Source organism: Petaurus breviceps, unplaced genomic scaffold (assembly GCF_028583685.1).
Source record: "Petaurus breviceps papuanus isolate PSGF00001 unplaced genomic scaffold, PetGlider_PUasm1.0 490, whole genome shotgun sequence".
In the NCBI taxonomy this organism is placed as follows: domain Eukaryota; kingdom Metazoa; phylum Chordata; class Mammalia; order Diprotodontia; family Petauridae; genus Petaurus; species Petaurus breviceps.
Window position 1 is genome coordinate 7,843,066 of NW_027186352.1, and position 22,445 is coordinate 7,865,510.

General features: G+C 38.7%; 1 long non-coding RNA gene and 1 pseudogene across 1 annotated transcript in view; both read left to right on the forward strand.

Moving 5' to 3' along the window:
- Positions 1 to 11,286, forward strand: part of LOC138172008 (microtubule-associated protein futsch-like) — an 18,726-nt pseudogene extending 7,440 nt beyond the window's left edge.
- Positions 1 to 22,445, forward strand: part of LOC138172123 (uncharacterized) — a 1,064,577-nt gene that overhangs the window by 1,002,046 nt on the left and 40,086 nt on the right. The window lies entirely within an intron of this gene.

Sequence of the window (22,445 nt, forward strand, 5' to 3'; positions counted from 1 at the left end):
GAGAGAGAGAGAGAGAGAGAGAGAGAGAGAGAGAGAGAATAGATTTTTATTCATTGACAAAAAAAATAAATTTACAAATACCTCTATGACTGAGTGAATCTCTTCATGTCTCTGAATTTGTTTCTTCATTTGAGAGTGAGAGGTTTGGATTCCATGACCCCTCAGATCCCTCCCACCTCTAAGTCTTAAGACCTTGTGATTGGTCTTGAGTCACCTTCAGATGGTCCCAAGTCATATATGTCCCTAGGGATATTCCTGTGGCTAAAATATTGTATCAATCAATGGTTCAGGTAATATAATTGTCCCCTATTTATCAGTTGCTGTTTTCCACCCATCTTCATTCACTGATAGGAGGAGGATTGTTGTATTTAAATTAGTTATTTCTACCTTGAGTTACATTCCTAAATGTGAAAAGTGGAAGAAAATTTCCAGCTCGACTTATAGCTAAGTTTTTCCTCAAATATGGTCTTACTGGCATTTCTGAATGCCAGAGAGCAATCCACTTAAAATTTCATTATCTCACCAGTTAATATCTACCTATATTTAGTCATTGTCTTGGAGCTGTCCATTAGGTGCCAAGCCATTAGGTGTCCATTAGGTCTTACTGGCATTTCTGAATACCAGAAAGCAATCCAATTAAAATTTCACTATCTCACCAGTTAATATCTACCTATATTTAGTCATTGTCTTGGAGCTGTCCATTAGGTGCCAAGCTGAAAGCTAATATTTTGGTTCAAATTTATACATAAATGTGACTGATGATTGCTGGCAGAGTCACTATCTGTGTGTTTTCCCTCTCTTTTCTTTCAAAGAACTAAATGCTAGAGAAGGCACATGGAATCCCCTTTCCTAGAGAGCTTCATAATCAGAGAGACAGCCATTTGCCTTCAGGCAGGGGTCTAGATGAGATGGTCCCTGGAGGTGCCCAGTAGCTGTAACATTCTCTGAATTGGTCCCACAAACCTAGAAGGATTCCATTGTGGACGGTTGTCTTTACCTTTGATGGTGGGAAAAATGTTCTTTTCTGTTACATCCCTAATAATTTATATATCCCTGTGTTCATTCAAACCCAGGAGTGAGGAAAAGGTTTATTTCCTCTCTTTCCCTGTCTTCCATTCAATTCATTTCACTTTTTGACAACAAAACATGATCAATCCCTTCTATTAATGCTTTTGCCATTACAATCCCTTGATTGTCCTTTCCCCTGTCCCTGTGCTCCTATGATTTTATTTCTTCTAAATTTAGAAGATTTTTATACTCTTTTAATTATATAGGTATTGTTCCCTCTTCAACCCATTCTGAGGTCCAATTTCTTGGAGAGTAATCATCCTAAGCTATTATTGGACTACTACCCCACAGAAGAACTGGCCACAAAGGTGTAAAAAAAAAGCAAGTCTAGTAACTTTAATTGTATTCGTCTAGGGGAAGATATGACTTTTTTGCTATTATCTTCACTCAGGCCCAGCTACAAGGCTTCATCATGGAGTAGGAATGACCCCTGTTCCACACAAGCTCTAATACATTCTATACCAAAGACGCAATTTTATCCCCATTTTACAAATGACAAAACTAAGTGACCTGCTCAGGTTCAACCACACAGCTGATTAGTTATCTGAGGTCAGATTTGAACTTAGATCTTCCTGGCCACTATCTAAGCAGGCATTTTTCAGAAGAAATCTAAGCTCTCTGAGCAGTCATATGGAAAAAAAAGTGTAAATAAATGTCAACTAGAAGCATTTGGAGGTTCCTTCTCACCTCATACACATCAAATAGACCAAAATGGCAAAAGAAGATGAACAACATGGAGATATTGTGGTAAAGATCAGGTATGTTGTTGGTGGCACTTGGTCCAACCATTCCAGAAAGTTCCAAATATGGAACAAACTTAATGAACTGTTCAAACCCTTTCACCCTACAACAACCCTATGAGGTCTAATCTAAACAAAGAAATCCAAGAGAGAAGGAAAGGAATGTGTTCGAAAGTATCAAAGCAAGTCTTTTTGTGGGAGCAGGAAGTTGGAAACTAAAAGATGTCATCCTGCTGGGGAATAGTTAAATATCTGGGATGTAAATGTATTTAAAGGGGGGCGGGGAAAAATGAACAATTTCATTGGAAGCTGGAAAGATCTCTGTGCACTGATGCAGAGGAAAGTGGGCAGACCTAGAACAATTTACACAATGCTAACATCATAGAGAAAACTGACTTCCATAGACGTTAAAAGCCTATGTAACACAGCAATAAGCCCTGAGTCCAAAAGAATGAAGCAGAAACCTGCCACTTGCTTCCTGACCAGAGAAAACGAACTTCCCATGTGGAAAGAGACTGATGTTTTAGGCTATGACCAAAGTGGGATGTGGTTTTCACAGATTATGAAGCTCAGTGGTGGAAGGGAGGGGAGAAAGGTGTGAGAGGAAAGATAGTGGGAGGGCAGTTCAATTTTTTTTTAATGAGTGTTACTGGAAAAAAAAAAACTATTATAAAAGGTTACACTGAGGGATTTAATAATTGATCCTGGAGGTAATAGAGAACTAGAGTTGTGTGTGTGTGTGTGTGTGTGTGTGTGTGTGTGTGTTTGTAAGAGAGAGAGAGAGAGAGAGAGAGAGAGAGAGAGAGAAACCTGAGATCTGGGAGTCTAGTGACCAAAGCTACATTTACATATTCATCAATAGGCTTAACAGACATTTTTTGAAACCTTTATGAAAAATCAGTCTCCTGACTTTTAACTTTTGAAGAACAGTTAGTTGCCTTCTTCTGGGTCTGCTTCAGATGACTTTGGTTGGCTTTCCTTTTTTTCTTCTTCTACGAAATTTTGGAATAGTGAGTTACTATTTGTAATTGTAGCCCTGGTGAGGGGCCAGAAATGCTGAGGGAGAAACCCCCAGGGATACTGGGATCCCAAGACCAGAGTTCCCAGGGCAAGGTTGCCTGGAGTGAATTTGCAGACTCAAGCATTCTTTCAGTCAAGCTGACAAAAGTTTATTGTTATGCTATGCAGTGGGAAACAGTTCTGAAGGAACTTACAACCTTAGAGGGGTACAGTTAAAGTTTATATAGGATAAATTACAGTAAAATGTGTCAAATAAGCTAACTAGGTGAGTTAAGGCTTGATTAGATAGTGGTTAAGTCAGTACTTAAAGGAACATCCACTTTTATTATCTACTGGGGAGATATTTTACCCAAAGTTCACTGGGAAATAGCCCAAGATGGGGGGGGGGGAGAGAGAGAGAGGACGCCTACAGGGAAATTTGGTTTTAGGCCTGAAATGTACCTAAGATAGAGTTGACTGAGAAATACCAAGGCTGCCCCCAATCAGTGTCTTGTTAGACAAGACAAACTTAAGGGAGTATACATATGACTACGTCTAGTGATGGGTCAGTGAGTACTAAATATCTTTATGATCCAATTCACAGCTATTTCAAACTATTAAATTCCATAGATGCAACTGGTTACTGTATCAGAGAGATCAGTATTTTGCCAGGACATGCTGCCCTTGAGCTAGAAAGAAAATGGCTGAGACAGTGTTTTGTGGCTAAAGATGTATGAGACTAGGGAGAAATGTGATCTTAGAACTGGGATTGAAGCATCCCATCATCCCCCCCCCCCTTAAACAGATGGGAACCAAAATCATTTGGGATAAGGGACAAATGTCTCAGCTTCTGAGACTGCGTCATGCTGAGGGAGGATGTAGAGCTGTCCCTGCCTCTCAGGGTCCCCTGATTCCAGGGCCTGGGCCTGTAGCCAGTGTGCAGAATTTGGCCAAAGTCATGTCCAGGGGATGATGGCTGTCATGGTCTGGGACCTCTAGAGGTTGGTACCCAGCCTGAGCTGTCATCTGCAAGTAAAGGGCACTGAGCCTAGAAGAGACAAATCTGGCAAGGAGATTAAACAAACAAGGGCCAAAAAGGAGCAGGAAGAAAATGACCAGAAGTGGAGTGAGTATGGCCATAGTACCCTTTTCTGAAAGGGCCGTCAGAAATGTGATTGAACTATCAACTTTCCAGTCAAGCTATATAATTTTCCTTTCTTCTTAAAATACTGTCAAACTTCCTCACACTCAGCATACTTAAACCATATGAAACTGGCATAAATATATCCAGACCAGCTATCTAGGGAGAGGCAGGATGTGGATCACCCCCATCTGTCCCCAAACCTGCTTATGTGACTTCCATATTTTCAATTGAACTTTTATTTATCTTTTCAAATTTTGAGCCCATTACTCAGATAATTATTTCTTTTTCCTATATATTTATATACAATAGACAAGAGACCTCATAAGTTATTACTCTTCACTGACATAACTGTACTACCTTAAACAAAAGAGGTTCCAGACTTGAACCTCACAGTTGAATAGATACATATCCTTGTTTCACAAGCTTGTTTATCTTTCTCTGACTATATTCACTCTGAAAGAGAGACTTCAGAAATTGAATCTTTTACATATAATAAGTTCAAACACTAATTTAACTCTTGCTTAGGCCATGGAATGGCTACAAATTTAGATCAAAAGAGCAAGAATGGTTCTGCTTTACAACTCATGACATTAATTTAGACAAAATTATCTTTTAAATGAAAGTTGTTTGTTTGGGTTTTTTTTTTTTTTTGCCTTTTTTGGAGGGCAATTTGGGGTTAAGAAACTTGCCCAAGGTTATGCAGCTAGTATTTTTGTGTGGGTGTTAAGTGTCTCAGGCTGGAACCGAACTTGGTTCCTTCCAACTCCAGGGCTAGAGCTTTACTCACTGCACCACCTAGCCACCCCAAATGAAAGTTTTAATAGGCCTTATAAAATCACACTAGAGATTAAAAAATCTTCTATAAAAATTTCCCCTTCTTTTAAAATAGTTTTAAGATTTATAAATGATCATTAAACTTGTATGAAGAAAATTAGTTGAAAACTTTTAAAATAATAGCTCTCTTTTCCACCTTAAACCAAAAAAAACCCAATCCTTTAAAATCGAGGTTCATTAAAACTAAATTGGTGTAAAATGTCCTGAAGTAACATAAATTCCCAAAGCATTATAAAAAACTAAATTCCTTGTTATCACAAGTTTCTTAGCCAAAAGGGGTGTAGTAATGGAATCTCACATTGGTGACAGTTAAGAGACTGATCACAGTCAGTGCTTTTAAAAAACTGCTGCTTTTAGCATACCTTTAAATAATGGGGACATCTTAAGGTAAATTGTAAGCAGTTTGCATGAATTTCTGCACATGCTCTAATTCTAGATGAAAAATAATACACTATTTCCCATAAAGATAAGATGAAAGAGCTCATATGTTCTACTGACTACTTGCTCTGATCATAGAAATTTGCAATAGAAGGAAAAAGCCTGGACATGTGACATACTGAATATCCCAGGATAAAACATCCTTGGCTGTTTAAATTGAGATAGAATCACAGTTCTCTGATCATACATTATCCATGCCACCTCATAGCCAGTCTAGGAAGAGTCAGGTGACAAACATTCCTTTTCAAAGGAGCACCATGAGGGAAATGAGTCAGGAGGATCCCATCCTAGATTGAGGCTAAGATTGTCCCCTTGGCTTTTTCCCCAAAGCAGACCTCCTGCTGTTAAAGGCACAGGATCACATTACTTCTGGGTAGCTCGTGGCATTTCTCTCAGATAATGATTGAAGGTAGAAAACTATATGCATATTCAAACTCAAAACAAAATTAGAAATGGTCCCAAGTGCCTTTTACCTTAAAAAGCAAGTTTCACCAACCATGGCTTAGAGCCAAGTTACAGTTATTTTTATTCCCATGTAGTTGCAATAAGCAATAAGGATTTACTAAGTCTCACATACTTAAGGGAATTCATTTAACATTTTCCAAATGTAAACTTATGTGGGTGCAAAAGCGAATTGTTAGAATCCTTTCTGTGTATTGTACACAGACTTGCAACTTCTCAGCATTACAAGTTCATTGCATAGGAACTACTTATCTCAAACAACTTACTTTCCCAAGGTTCATGACCTTGCTTATACAGATGGTTTCCAAGGGCCTTGGCAATTTTACAAAATAAGGAGAATAGACATGAAACCCAGGGAGGGGCTGATCCTAAACCCCCCCCCACCTTCCTGCTGACTCCCACATATTCAGGAAGACTGTTCTGAATGGGCAGAATCAATTTAAATACAGTTTTCACCCAATCTCCTCCTTTCCACATACATTAATCAATTAACAATTTTAGGTTTTAACATTGAAAAAGTAAACTCAAATAACTTAGGTAACAATCTAACAAGTCTCATAAATGATAGCCAAATTATTTTAATTGAACCCTACTCTTTAACTACAGGTAAAAGTGTAAATACTTGGTTTTTTGAATGGCAGATATAAAAATTATAAGACAGGATTTAGCAGGACTGATAAAGTAACAATTTGGGTTTTTTTTTAAGCAATTGGGGTTAAGTAACTTGCTCAAGGTTACACGGCCAGGTGTTTCTGGGTGGGTGCTAAGTGTTCGAGCCCGGGATTTGATCTCCAGGTCTTCTCAACACTGGAGCTGGTGCTCTTACTCTCTGTGCTACCTGGCCACCCCATAACAATTTGTATTACAGATTTTTCCCTCTATTTCTTAGTTGTAGCAAAATTCAGATTAAAAATTGTTTTGTCTAACACCAATTGACTCACAATGATTGTCATTCAATTTTTAAAATGTAAGAGAATTTTGCTACAATTTAGAAATACAATAATAACACAAACAGTAAACTTTAGGTGACTTTAATTGCATTTCCAAACCATCACATATAAAAATTATTTATAAATAGTTGGGCTTACCAAGAGCAGAGGCTTTTCTCCTCTCACCATAGTTGCAGAGCCTGGTTGTGGACTCATGGGTTTGAAAGGAGAAATCTGCTTGCTTAGAGGTGTGGGCTTCAGAGTGCCCAGGGGCTTGGGGCTGTTGCCAATGGGACCCTCAACATAACTCCTATGCCTCCCCACTTTTGCCAGGTTGGGGAGAGTAACCCAAATTCCCTATTATTCTTTGGCACTTTCTTTCCTTAATGTGATCTGGAACTGGAAGCATTAACAGACTCTGCTAAAATGTTTTTAGCTCTTCTAAGTTTTACTCCAGTAAACTTCACTTTTGTGTCCACTCCTTAAAAACTTCTTTTAAAGTGAGAGCTTTGAACCTGCCAGTCCAAGTGAGTGAGATTCTGGAAAAAAGATCCTGTGGCACCTTTTCCTTTCTCTGCTATTTTTGAGAGCTCAGAGTTTTGCCTCTGAGGTGTCTCTTCTTTCAGATTTATTATTTTCTCCATTTGCCTTAGTTGAAACTAGTATAATAAATTCTAACTTATCTTTAGCATCAAATCAGTAGTGACACATTTCACTTTTAACATTTCCAAAAATGACCAGAATGAATTCAATTACATTTGTCTGTTTCCTGCTACACAAAGCTTTTCTCTTTTAACTGAGGCAGGAAATGGTTAAATGCTAGTCAGCCTGCCTCTTTGAACTGAGGGAAAAAAAGATTCTTCATCTTTTCTTTCTTATCTCTTTCTCAACATTCAAAATGTGGCCAGAATTGGAATAGAGAGAGCTTTTTTTTCCCAACAACTTTCCAAAAATTTACAGACCTTTTACTCTCAAAACCTCTGTTCATACTGTTCATGCAAATAGATTATACCTTTCTTAATCTTTCTACCCATGCTCCTCTATTTGCCACATGCTTAAACTTCTTTGTCTTTCTATGTACTTATATGGTGGACTTTGATTAAAGTCCCTTTCAAACTGCACATACCTTATTTCTTTCTAATTCTGACCTGATACCTCCCCTACAATTTCTGACTTACTATTACCATCATATAACTTAAACAATAAGGTATTTCTTTCTCTCTCTTTCTCTCTCTCCTCTCTAGCCAGTCGCCTGTGTTCAGCAGCAGGGAGTGGGGGAAGGGAGGGGGGAGGAAGTGAGGAAAAAGGGAGAGGGGGAGAGAAAGAGATAGCAGAACTTAGAGGAAAGTTCAGCTGCATTATAAACCTTACAGGGTGTCATATTACACACTCACATTCATTCACACAGAGAAAAAAAAGATACAGAAAATGATAGGAAGGATCTAAAAGCTCCCAGAGAATTGTCAGAAATCTCCCACACAAATTGGACATTTGCTTGGCCCTCCCAGATACTAATGGAGACCAGGTAAGATTTGCTTCAAGACAATCGAGGGGCAGATCCCCAGATGTAGGGGGAAACTAGCCCATTCTTTATGCCTGTAAGCTTATAGAGCTCCTATCATCTAACTCACCTAAACCAGTGTCTTAGAAGAGGGAGTGAGAGACTGGCTAGTGTTCCTTCCCCAAAACAAAGTGTCCTTTGTCAAAAAGGGGAGAATTATTCCCCAGCCTATGGAAGGTTCAATCCAAGGGCTCTGAAAGCATTACCTAGGGTTCTAGAGAGGAGAAACCTTACTACAGAGCTACAAGAGGGGAGGCTTACCTTGAGTCAGAGAAGGATTGAAACCTCAGACTGGGTCCCGTGTTGGCAGTGAAAATTGATGAGGGGTCAGAAATATTGAGGGAGAAACCCCCAGGGATACAGGGATCCCCAGACCGGAGTTCCCAGGGCAAGGTCTTGTGAAATGAATTTGCAGACTCAAGCACCCTTTAAGTCAAGGTGACAGAAGTTTATTGTTATACTATACAGCAGGCAAGAGTTCTTAGGTAAGCTGCAACCTTAGAGGGGTACAGTTAAATTTTATATAGAATGAAGTATAGTAAAATATCTGCCAGATATGCTAACTAGGTGAGTCAGGTCAGGATTAGGGAGTTGTCAAGGAGTGCTTAGTACTTAAAGGAACATACAATTTTAATATATACTGGGCAGGTATTTTATCCAGGGTTCACTGGGAAATATCCAAGTGGGGGGTAGGAGCTACAGGGAGGTGTGGCTTTAGGCCTGAAATGTCACTAAGTCAACTAATGGCCTGGGCTAACTGAGAAATACCCACCCTGCCCCCATCAATGTCTCATTAGACAAGATGAACTTAAGGGAGTATACATATAACTAAGTTTGGGATGCATATGCTAGGTGAGTGAGTACTAAATATCTTTATGACCCAGTACACAGCTAATTCAAACTACTAAATTCTATAGGTGCAGCTGGCTAGTATATCAGAAAGAGAAATAAGTATTTTTCTAGGTCATGCTGCCCTTGAGCTGGAGAGGAAGTGGTTGAGACAATGTTTTGAGTTTGGGAGATTTGAGGCTCAGGAGAAATGTGACATTGGAACTGAACGTAGTGCTGGAAGTGGGGTTCAAACACAGCCACCCAATCACCACTTCAGCCCCATGGACATTCTTTTCCCAAGGTAAACATAGCCCCTTCCATGGCTGAGTAGGGGCATAGCCTATCTTTGAACCCACAGACCTGGGCCCTCACTGAATCAGATTTGCATTAAAATTCATATAGGAGTATTTCTATTGTATGATTAATAAGGAGAACTAACATCTAAATGTAGTTGTACATTTAGACGTTCTTATGCTAATACAATTTAAACATTTTCTTATAAGTTATATTCAACAACTGTACAAAAAATCTTTGACTCTTCTCTCTTACTCCAGGTCTGTCTAATCAGTTGCCAAGTCTTCTCAGTTGTCTCTCCAAGGATAAACAATCCCTTTTTCCCCACTCACATAGCCACTCTCCTTGACTGTTAAAACAGCTTTCCAATTGCCCTGGCCTTCTCCAAACAATCCTCTTCTCTTCACACCAGTTTTCAAAGTTATTTCCCTAAAGTGCAGGTTCTTAACCCATAGTAACACTAATATGCCAAGAATCTTTAATTGACTCCCTTGGTGTCCTTTTAGGATGAAATGCAAGCTCCCAAAACCCAGCTTATTTCATATTGCCACTTCTTCATGAACTCTGTATAACAGCTAAACTGGCCATAAATTACTGTGCGTGTCCCTATATTATATTTGCATATAATGTAAAATATGCTTTCCTAGGCTTGGCACAGATTTGAATCATCTTGCTAAATATCAAATAGGTGGCCAGGAAAACAGAGATGAGTCTACAGAATAATTGGGGTAGATGTGGAATGCTACATTATTTCATAAAGAAGAATAAGTCTCCAGATTGGGTGAGGGGAGAATATTCTTTGTTTCATCATTATCTTTATTCTACCATTTATTACAACAGCAAGAGTGATGATACCCACTATTCTGGACACAGCAAGACAGATATCTGGCTAGAGCATTACATGCTGCCAGTCCCCAAGAACCCAACAGTCATGGGGAGGAGATGATGAGATATCTATTAGAAACCTATGGGACATCTCTGAGAAGTGATGAAATAATGAAGATTCCACTTCCAGATGTCCACATAGACCATAAAATATAAACACCAAGTTAAAAAAGACTGAAAACAGGGTGGCCAGGTGGCGCAGTGAGTAAGAGTGCCGGCCCCGGTATCTGGAGACCCGGGATTGGTTCCGGCCTCAGAAACTTGGCACCCACACAAAAATAACTGGCCGTGTAACCTTGAGCAAGTGATTTAACCCCAATCGCTTTAAAAAAAAAGACTGAAAACTTAAACACCAAAGGATCATATACCCACCCCATATCTTAACAGAATTGAAACACCAGAAGATGAAATTGAAGGACGTTCTATGCATGATACACAGACTACGCTTGATACACAGAAAATACAATTTGGGACAGTATTAAAGAACAAAGTGTCACCGTGGAAGGCTATCATTCAGAGATGTCAATGCCAAATAGGGCAACACCAAATTCAGAGGTGAGAATTTTAGAAGATATCTGTGTCATCCAGGAAGCCACTGACATGCCATCAATACCCTCCAACACCGGGAAACAGCCAGAAGAAAATGCTGCAGACGTCCACATAGGCCTAATGAGAAATCCCAAACCGGAAGTGTCTGAAGGAAGTTTAGGAGCAACAGCTTCCTTAAAAAGTGGGTCCAAAAAAGAGCGAGAGATGCAAACACATAGGAGAACGTCACTGCGGAGTGAAGAGCGCCCTCCAGCGGGAGCCAGAGGTGCAGAGAAAGTGGTGACAAGCCCAAGAGGAAGAATAGAGGCAGGCGAGGGCCTCACTGGCAACAGAGAGATCAGAACAACTCCAGCACCAGTGGCAGCAGCCCCGAAAAGAGATGCAGAAAACAAAGTGGCAGATTCTGCTGGGGATGAGGAGAATGTTCAGAAGAATCTCAGGACAACCCCAAAGCAAGTAGTGTGTTCTGCAGGAAATGCCAAAGTCCAAAAGAAACTGATGAGGACGGTAAAGCAGCAAATTGAGGTGGAGGATGTCGCCAATATTGAGTAGCTGATGGACACTCCCACAAGAACATGTCAGCCTGCTGAGCTAACAGAGGTCAAGAGACTGATGAGAACCCCCAAAGACAAGGTGGAACCAGGAGAGGATGTGGCAGGCAGTGAAAAACTGGTGAGGACACATGAAGAAAAAGAGCCAGTAGAAAGTCACAAAAGCAACAGAAATGTCAATGTTAGGCAAACTCCAAAGCAGAAGTTCCATCAGTCCACTGAAGATCTGGTAGACTTCAGTAGACTTATGCATGCTACTAAGGAAAAGAGAAGAGAACCACCAGAAGACTTCACAGATCTTGAGCCTATGACTACTCCAAAGCAAGTGGTAGAACCAGTCAAAGGTAAGAAAGTCAACAAGGCCATCATGAAGCAATCAACCCATAAATATGAATCAGAAGATCTGACTGGAATCAGGGGACTAAGAACTCCTAAGGAAAAGGAAGAACTGATGGAAGATGGGAAATTGGTCTAGAAAACTGTTAAAACATCAAAGCAAAAATGTGGTGATCCAATAGTAGGATGCCTGGTGGTGGGTATCCAGAAGCTTGAATCTTCTAAGGTGGAAACGATGGAAGATATAACAGATGACTCAGAAAATTTTAAAAGGAAACCAAAAGAGAAGATAAAACTGGTAAAAACCATAAAACTGGTAGAAAACCTTAAAAGTTTCAGGAGTCTTATTAAAAGGACTCCTAAAGAAAAGATAAAGCCAACAGAGACCTTAACAGGTTTCAAAAGACTTTTGAAAAGTCCCAAAGTAAAACCAGGAGAGGATCTAACTGCATTCAAGAGATTGATGAAGACCCATAAACGAAAGGGAGAGCAGCCAGTAGAAGATGTAACTGATATGAAGAGACTGATGATGAGGTACCCATCAGTAGAAGATCTACCTGACATCAAGAGACTGATAAAGGTACCTATAGTAAAGGGAGTAGAGCAGCCAGTAGAACACCTGAGTGGCATCAAGAGACTGATGATGAGGTCCCCTGAAGTTAAGAGGGTATATATAGTGCCAATGCAATATTCACAGTGCCAGTGGTCACTATAAATATGCCTACATAGTGCTCAATTGCAAAATATAACAGACTCTCTATGTAGAAAACAAAAGCCAAACAGTTATTCAGACACCAGAAAACCGAATCCCAAAACCAGTAAGCCAATGTATACACACATACATTACATAAATAGATATTTCAATAAAAATAACACAGTTCATACACAGTAGACTTGCAAGTAGGAACTGAGCAATTCCTGCTAAGCAACTAAAAAAGGATAATCTTGTTATACTTGTATGATGACAATAGGAAGTAGATGAGAAGCGAGTTTGAAAATATGAATTAGAAGATTCAGGGTAACATTTCAAAATGAATGTCAGCAGCACCTTGAAAGAGAAGATTTAAGGGGACTGATTCTAAATTATTATCAGATATTTGAAGAACCTTCATGCAGAAGAGGAAATAGATTTGAATTTTGTTCCAGAAGAAAAAAATTAAGACCAATAGTTGTGTTTTAAAAAGTTGACTTTTTATATACAATTAAAAAGTCAACTTTTTTTGACTTTTACAATTTTACAAATATACAATTACTTGAAGTACTGAAGATTTTTCCCCTTCTTGGAGGTGTGGAGTTCATTTGATTATTATTAGTTTACAGTTGTGCTATAGGAAGAAAATTATATATTGGTGGGAAGGTTACCTTTTAAATAGGTGCCTGGATTTTTTACTCTTTCATCATACACTTAAGGACTCTGATAATGCTTCTGGGCTAATATCAATCTGGGTGTTTCTCCAACAATGTAGAAGCTAATTTGTCCTCCTCTTCTTTTGACCACACAAGTGTTTTCTTGAGATAGAAACTGGGTATAATCAGTTTTTGCTAGTAGGTAGGTAGATAGCAATGCATACTATACATGTGTCACAGAGAAGTCTTTTTGAATAGCACTGAACATTATCCAGGTGGGCATAGAATTAGTGTGACATCTTTTAAAATTCTAAGATATAATATACATGATATATTTGAAATCATAAAACAAAATTACATTTCATTAAGTTTGGCAAGTTTATCTGGTGAATTCTCAAATAATTAGACTCGCTAGAGTTTTAAAATATACTTAACATTCTTAACATTTTCTAATCGTTTGAGGACCAAACTGTGGACCAATGTCAACAGAAAATTTGCTCTAATCTTTGTAAAGAAGATGGTAAGTAAAAATATTTTTTTTTATATTCAATAGATTTTGAGTAAAATTGTTTGAACCTTTTTGATATAAGACTAAGGAATATTTTCAGAGATGGGAAATTTTATTTTAGCACATGTTTCAGACCTACCCATTGTGTTGTTTGCCTTTTGGAGGTAGGGGATGCATAATGGGGGGTGAGTGATACAAGTGTAGTAGAACTTTAAAAAATACCTTGGGGGGTGAATGAAAAATGGGAAGAACCCCTATCTATATACAGGTTTAAGGATTAAGCATTTGAACTGACCAGGGTTGATTTTTTTTGTTTTTTAACAGTGGTGACTATGTGCTCTTTTCATACTGATCTATTTCAAAAAGTAGATCTAGGGGTGGCCCTGGAGTCAGGAGGACCTGAGTTCAAATCCTGCCTCAGACACTTAATAACAAAAAAAAACTAGCCATGTGACCTTGGACAAGCCACTTAATCCCAATTGACCTCAAAAAAGAAAAAAAAAGTAGATCTAATACCTCTAAAATTGATGGGTTATGCTCAGTAGACCAGGAAGATAATATTGTGGACCAAGGAATTTTATCTTTCTTTACTCCAAGAAATGGAATTAGTCAGGCTGTACAGAAACATGAGGATTTGCCTAGTGAGACAGAAAACATATCCACAGAGAAAAAAGCAAAGAAATCTCTGCTGAGCTTTCAGGATGAAATTAAAGATAAAAGTAACAATCAAAGAACAATATCCTTAAGATCTAAAAGCAAAAACAAATCTGATACAGAATCACTCGATTCATCACTTCTGGAAAGATTGTGAAGACCTCCTGGAAGCAAAATATGAAGGAAATGGTGGAGCATCAAGCCAGGCTGGGAACCCCACAATCTATAGGCAGATTCTGTAAAACTGATAAAGGGCTCCAGGAAGGCAGTAATTTGTCACCTTCAGAGAAAGAAGAAAAGAAGGACTGTGTGAAGAGTGGGCCCAGAACACTTTGGGACACAGCTGACAGCACAGAGAGCATAATGGAACCTTTGAGACCTAGAAGAAGAAATCAAGCTGATAAAGACACAAAAACGAGTTCATCGGATGCGTCAGACAGAGAGCTCTGAAGGGAAGTCTGTGAAGAACTTAAGGGAGAGGGTATATGCATGCATGGTGATGTCCTTAAGAACCAAAATGGAAAGATGATGAGGATGTCTTTAAGGTCAAGAAGCAAAAATAAAGTGGAGGCAGGACTGCAAGTATCTAATCCTGAACCAATATCATAAAGTTACACAGAAAAAGGTGCAGAGAAGTCAATGAGATGAAGTGCAGAATCCCTTAGCACTGGAAGCAGAAATGAAGTGGATGGAGAACGTCATGACTTTCCTTTGCTTAGGGAGAACATGTACCAAGCGTACTTGTTCTCTTGTAGAATTTTGGTGGAAGAGAAGACTAGGCTATGGGATCTAATAGGAAATCACTGGGTTTCAGATGCTGTGGTGAGATAATGGGAATCTAGTGTTTTTTAATGCCTTGATCCATCAGCTGTTAATACATATCTACAAGATAAACATTTGTTTGGATCTTGTGTTTTTTTTTCTAAATAGAATAACAGCAACCTGACTGCAAAAAAAAAAAAGAACATTAAAGTATAGAAGAAATCTTACACAAAAGTTGGAATACTCACCTATATTTTCATGGCAGTCCCAACTTTTCCCCCAACCCCTTGCATGAAAATTTTATGAAGCAACCCACTGCATCTTGTTTGTTGGTATATAATATCTTTACAACTGCAAAAAGGTTGCAATAAGTAGCTTTCAGTGTATAGTAAGTTATTTTTGTTTAGAGAATGTTCAATTTTGCAAATTCTACCTTTGCATTGAGAATGTGGACAATGCATGGGAAGTGCCATTTTAAGCTCACACATTTGAACTTCTTTCAACCCTTTCAAAGCCTTACTTTCAAAGTTTACGGAGCAATTCATTTGGGTTAGATATTCGAAAGCCAAACATAACAATATAAACAAAAACTGCTTGCCTTTTTCAGACATTTTTAGTAACTTTATTTCTGATATGAATATTTGCAATTCTGTTTCCCAACAACCTAGACAAGCATATCTTTTATGATTATTTTTCTAAGGGGGAAACAGAAGTGGGTGGTAATGCCAAATAGAGGGTTAATATGGGAGGGTAAACCCTCGCTGATAAGGAGAGAAACTTCTCTTGAATAGGACTTCAAAGACAAGGATGTATTCTGATTGGCATCAGAACCTTTGGAAGGAGGCATGTGCTCATAATGGGTCAGTGAAACTGGCCTCCAATTAATAGACTTGTGGTTAATCAAAGTTCTATTTCATTTGTCTTTAGTTCGGGTTTTGTAGTTTGGTCCACACTTAGGATATAGCATCATGTTAGAAACTTCCCTCTTCCGATGCTGGGTCTGCCTGTATACCACCTTGTGTAATTACAGCGTAAGGTGATACTTGGAGGACACTGAGAAGGGAAGGTTGAGGAGACATTCCTAACCCTAAACAAGTTCTCCTCTTTCTTGGTTTAGCTAGAGCGACCACTATCACTGATACTGTCATTCAAAAGATTTTATTTGCTTTGGATTGTGGTTTGTGTTACTGACCTGACCTACAAAGAGCTCTTTCCTTTCCATTCTTACAAACTAGTTTTGCTATCTTATAGTTGAGAACCTTCCCTGTCTTTAAATTGCTACCCAACTTTCCCCCCAACACACACACACACACACACATGCATGCACCCACTCACACACACCCAGTTGTCTTGTCCAGTGACTGTTCTCCTTCCTTTGCTGTTACTTAAACAGGACATACACCTGACTTTTTAATCACTTCTCTGTCCTTCCCCCCCCCCCCCCTACTTCCCTTTGCCTGTAACACTCCCTCCTCTCATCTTTACCTCCTGGCTTTACTGGCTTTATTCAAGTCTCAATTTAACATCTCATCTTTGCAAGAAGCCCAGCTGCCTCTTTCTTCACAAAATCAGGGCCATAATCTCATGAGTTCCTTAATTAAAGAGGTGATCAAATATATGCCCTAGAATTCTTGAAGGAAAGAAAAAGCCAAGTATAATTAATTAGTTTTTAGTATGAAAAAACCAAGGGCTAATGTTTTCAGTTTAATGACTTTGTATGCATGTGCAACGTGTATTAATAGTATTTTCATATTATGGATGTATATCACTAGAAAATTAGCTTTCCTGAAAGACTGTTTACTATTTAGTAGTATAACATTTTAAAATCTATTATTAAAACCATCTTACCTTCTTCAGATTTTAATATGAAAATGACTTTCAAAATGGAGGAAAGCCAATAAGGCCTTCAGAACCAAAAGCAAAGAGGTAAGAATTATGAAAGATTTTTTTTTTCTTTTCTGTTTTGACATTCCTAAAGGTCTTCCAATACTTCCGGGCTTTCATGTCTAGAGTTTTTTTGTTCAGTCAGTGGCAGGGTTAACAGTTTGAATTCCATTGCTAACACTTACAATTGATTCATGATTTTAACACTGACATTTAGGAAAGATTCAGACATTAATCAGATAATTTTTGTCCATCATTTTAAAATTTGGAGTTTTTTCTTAAAAGGTAGACCCTAATTGATTACATGAGGCAAAAATAAACTTAATAAAAACTCCTGAAGAATATATTGTATTCATGTACCTTGAGATTCAAAGAATTTTAGAACAAAGTTTATTTTATTCACTAAGATAATGGGGGGTTAGCTTTTTCATGGTAACTTGATAAGGGGTCCACTGGGGGCATGGTATCTATATAACATAGTATTAAATTCTCCTTACTCACAAACTACATTAACAATTAATTAGCACCTGTACCCATTCATAGGTCATACCAGCTCAATCCTGAAGTGCCTGAATTCTGGGCTCGGGTCAGTAACTGTTTACTTCTTCATGCTGGGGGTGGGGTGGCAGAGAGGTTGACAGTAGAACCTTGCTCAACAATAGGTTAGAATTAAAACTAAAAGAAAGGGGGAAATGGATTGAATTCTAGCAGTACTTAACATATTTTGGCATTGAGACAGATAATGGGAAAGGATTGGGGGAGGGGAGGGAGGGACTCGGAATGGTGGCTTCTAGGGATTGCTAAACTTGTTAGGACCACTTTTATACAAGTATATGACCTGAATTAACCTACATTATTATGACATATAGTGTATATCTTACCCTATAGGGAAAGGAGGGGAGACAAGACTTGGTTTGGGAGAGAGGCAATAATTAGTATTTTAATGGATTTTGGTTGTTTGTTGCTGGGGTTTTTTCATGCATTTTTTTGAGAAGTTGCTTTATTTGCTTCCTTTAATTCTAGTTGTGAAACTATACAGGGGTCTTCAAGCATGTTTACATGTTTCTTTGTTGTTTTTCCCACTCTGGGAAAACATTTCCTGAGAATTCATAATATTTATATAAATATCGCTAACAAGTGTGAGAAGGACCTCAGTATAAACAGAAAATTAATTCTTACTTTGGAGGAAACAGAACTAAATTAAGTAGTTAGGTAAGAAAGAAGGGTGGTGACTTTTTGTGTTTGTTTTAAGACTTTATTTATAGATATACTAAAAGAATAATTTGAAGAAAGTTTTTATTTCATTTTGCTTTCAGGCAATTCAACTTTAATAACAATATTCCAAGAAAATATTTTCAGACCTACTGGGTTTTTTTTTTTTAATACAGAGCAATTCAAAAGGAAAGATCTGTCTTTCAAAGATATCCCTACAAAATGCACTGGAGAAAATATTATGAGAGAATTCTCACGAATACATTCTCTAGAAGAAAAAAGAAATGCAAACAACCCTAAAAGAGATGACGACGCTTCAGATAATGTGGAAGGGCACCTTATAGGGAAAGTCCCAACTTTAGAAACCCAAGAACGGAAGGAAAGGGCCACAGATGTCCTTGAAAATGTTGGTTGCTGCAATAGTGGAGGTAACGATAGTATCGGAGGGGATGAGAGGCTTTTGTTTGTTTGTTTTCAACCCTCGAACATCCACAGGAGTGGAAAGTGTTATTTCTCTTCTTTTAGGAAACTTTTTGGCCCAATGAAGGAAGGACTTAGCTACGAGAGCCAACACACAGGTGACAGGCATCCTAGAAGCAGAGCATCGGGGCCCGCACTCGCGGTCAGTGTGGATGGGAAAGAGTGGGAAACAGAACTCCTTCATTTGCCCCGCTCCAGACCCTTGCACAGGAGCGAGAGCCACATCACCGTCCCTGGTGAGGAGGAGGAGGGTGTCTTCAAAGGAAGGGGGCTTGAAGACCCTTTCAAGAGCTGCCCTTGGGAGGAGCGGAATGAAAAAGTCTTAATGGAGGCAAAAGACCACCATTTCCAGCAGCTGAACGCTCTCGGAAAGCAGAGGAAGGGGGAAGAACTACGGGCAGAGGCTGCAGGGAAGAGAAAGAAGACAAGAGGAGGTCAGCCCCTGCAGGGCCCCTGGCGGAGTCGCAGGGTCCCCGAGGACACGCTCGGGTCCCAAAGCAGGACGCCCGAGAAGTGCTCCTCCGGGACTGGTGGTCGCCTGGCCAAGCTGGGGAGAGAGGCTTCGGAGCCCCCGCAAAGCAAGGCCGTGCCTGCCGAGAAGTCCGTTCTAAGGAGAGCCACTAACGGGGCGGCCGGATCTGCAGAGATCCCCAAATAAAGGAAGTTCCAAAGGAATGAGAGCCAGCCGACTGACTCCAAAGAAAGCTTCCCATTCGGAACAAACATTAAAGAAAATCCAAGTTGAACTCCATTTCGAAGGTTTGTCCGAAATGAAATCGTCCAGTTTGCCTTTCCCTGGTACCTAGTAAACACTCTACGTGTTTGAAAGAGAAAAGCAGCATGACTGACAAATTCAGGGGACCGCAACATTGTCTAGATGTTTTCCTTCAGATCAGTCCCCTAAAAAGCCGTCAATGTTTCTTCCTCAATTAGCCCTCGAGGAAGCTACACATGACCCTATGTTTTCCTCCACCTATGACAAAGCCGGCAGGTGTTGATGAAGCACCCAGGAAAGCCTTGTACGTCGCTTGATTGCAGACGGTTTGATATTAGTGATTTTGAAGACTCCACTTCAGCTTAGATTACCAAACTTCTCAAAAGCAGCTTGGTAAATCTGAGTTTCTGAAGAGATTTTGCATTATTATTTTTTTTCCAGTTGCGTAGGCTACATGTAAACAAAAAGACATTTAGTGGAGTTATTATTTTGTAGCCAAGGGGAGGTTTTTGAAACTTGATGGGTTCACTTCCTTCCCCCCCAAAATCGTTGCCCTGTCCCCCCAATAAATCAGATGGAATGTTAGCATTTTTTAGGGCATTTCCACCCTTTCCACACCCCATCCAGAGGTGCCATCAGGACAGTTCAGAAAAACACAACTTTTTTTTTTCTCCCAAAGTCGTCTTAGAAGCTTTTAAACAATGCTTTCAGGAGTATTCCAAGTTGGATTACAGGCAACACACCCGAACATCCTCTTCAGAAGGGAAGTCTGGGAATCCGTATCTCACTTTTTTTTTTTAAGTTTTGTTAAGTATGTGTGTATATACATCCTTTTTGTGTTCAGTGGATGGAGTTAAGTTTATTAAACATACATATAATGTGCACACAAATATATACACATTTGTAATTTTTTAAAGAAGATAATGTAAGTGAGAGTGATGATGGATCATCTGGGAAAAGGAGGAGAGTTTCTTTTGTCGTCCATCTAGCCCAGAGCTGTTTGATCAAAACTTACCTACCAATACACCTCTTAAAAAAAGGAGAAAACCCAGGGAAAAGAAGATCATGTGACAACTCTCCTCCTTGGACTGTCCTGGAAAAAAACAACAACAACAACAATAATAAAGGTACAGTCATTTTAGACAAGGACTTAATTCATCCATGTTTTAAATGATGCATTTATTTGATGATACATACCATATCTGCATTTTTAACGAATATGTTTTCCTATATTCAAAAATGATTTCCTATTACTATCCTTTTAAATGAGAGCTCACTTACTTATGGTTAAGGTGACTTTATACTCTAGTGATTCAGGGAATCCTAGCATAAAGGTGGGAGCATCAGGTGTTCGTAGGAGGGATATATGTAATAAAAAGTTCATGACTTAGAAACCAAAATGATTCAGAAGTGATAAGATCTAATCCTTTGCCCTAAACCATGGACATCCCACCTTTGGGGAAGGATAAATAAGAAAATAATGTTTGTATCTTAAACAAGACAGGGGGAGGCATAATAAATCAAGTGACACTAATAGGCTTAGAAATGAAAGTGATGTAGATCTGCAATGATCTCCTTTAGATCATCTTAAAGACAAAGATGACCCATACACTGCTGCCTCCAAGACTAGAGTAGGAGGAGAAGCAGAAAAACAGCAGAAAAAGCCAAAAACCATAACCAATTGTTAAGAGGGGGAAATGAAGCACTGCTGGCATCAAACTGTCAGAACCAGCTCGAGCTTAGAATTAGAGCATCCCAGAGAATCTTCTCCTAAAATCCACCCCAGAGCAAGATGACACTGCTATGCTGTAATATAGATGTTTACCCACAGTCATCACAGGTTTTATTGTCACAATTATAGATCTTTCTTACTGTCATTTGCTTTCCTTCTCCCCTTTTCCCCCTCCCCCAACCCCCTTGGCAGCTACAGAAAACTATAAAACCAACATCTTAAAATTGTGTGTAAAGAGAAAGCAAACTCTCTGGTCTCTTTCTTAGTGTTCTCACACCTGTTCGAGACAGTTGTAGGTGCTAGACCAATAAGATTTTTTTTTTTATGTCATCATGTTCATTAAAATCTATTTACACTTTAAATCACCCACCCTGAAAGCCTTTAAGCATCAGTTAACTTTAATTTATATTTACAATTCTCCAGATATTCAAAAGGAGCTTCCTTAGTTTATGCAAATATTCCAAGAGTTTGTTATTGTTGTGAGCATAGTTAGGAATTTTCAGACAATCCATAATTTTTTTATGTTACAGTTATTGTGCAGCCAGTACTTTGTTTGGCTTGGTCCACAGGTCACCCCCACAAACTGTAGACCTGACTGGGTCCAGATCCAGACTTTGAATTGGGTGAGACCTGGTCTGGTTTCTGTCACGGAGGTGACTTTCTGGAGCCAGTAGGATTAAAGCAGAGGGAAACCAAATTCCTCAGTTGGCCTAATATTATAATATAAGAAATTTGTCAGAATTAAGAATTGAAATGAATCATTGGATGATCTTGAATTTCATGATGAACTCTAATAAAGGGGATTTTAACATTCTATACATGTTAATTTGTTCCCATATCTTATCTAAATAAACCCGTTATAGGAAGTTGAAACCCAATTTTTTTTAATTTAACATTTCCTTTTGCCTATCTAAAAAAAATGATATAAATTTATCAAAGTTCATATCACAGACTGAGAGGTTTACCCCAGGGTGACTGGTAATCATGTTAAACATGTTTTAGGCTAACTTTTCGATGTTTCCTGCAGATCTTTCCTTTTTTTATTCTTTCATTTGAAAAAGAAAACTTAAACCAAGAATGAACATGTTCTCATGTAGAATTTTTTTTGGAAAAGAACACTGGGCTAAGGATTTAATAGGAAATTGGCTTTCAGGTACGGTGGTCAGATAATGGGACTCTAGTGTTTTTAAATGACTTCGTAATTGGAAAAGCCATCATCTAGCAGTTGTTAATACACATCTACAAGATACATATTTATATGCATCTTCTTGTACTTTTTTTCTTCTAAAAAGGGTAACAGCAATGAAGTTGCAAAAAAGAACCATTACAGCATAGAAGAAATCAAGACAATGGAATGTCCTCATTTTGTAAAGAGAAAAATATAATTTTAAGGCAATTTACATACCCTGCCTATCGATAAGATAGAACTGTTATAGAAGTGGAAAAAAAAAAACAAGGATAGAAAAATTTGAACAACTATTTACTTAAGGGAAAATATGTAAATATCATTGCTTAGTGTGATTTTGCTTG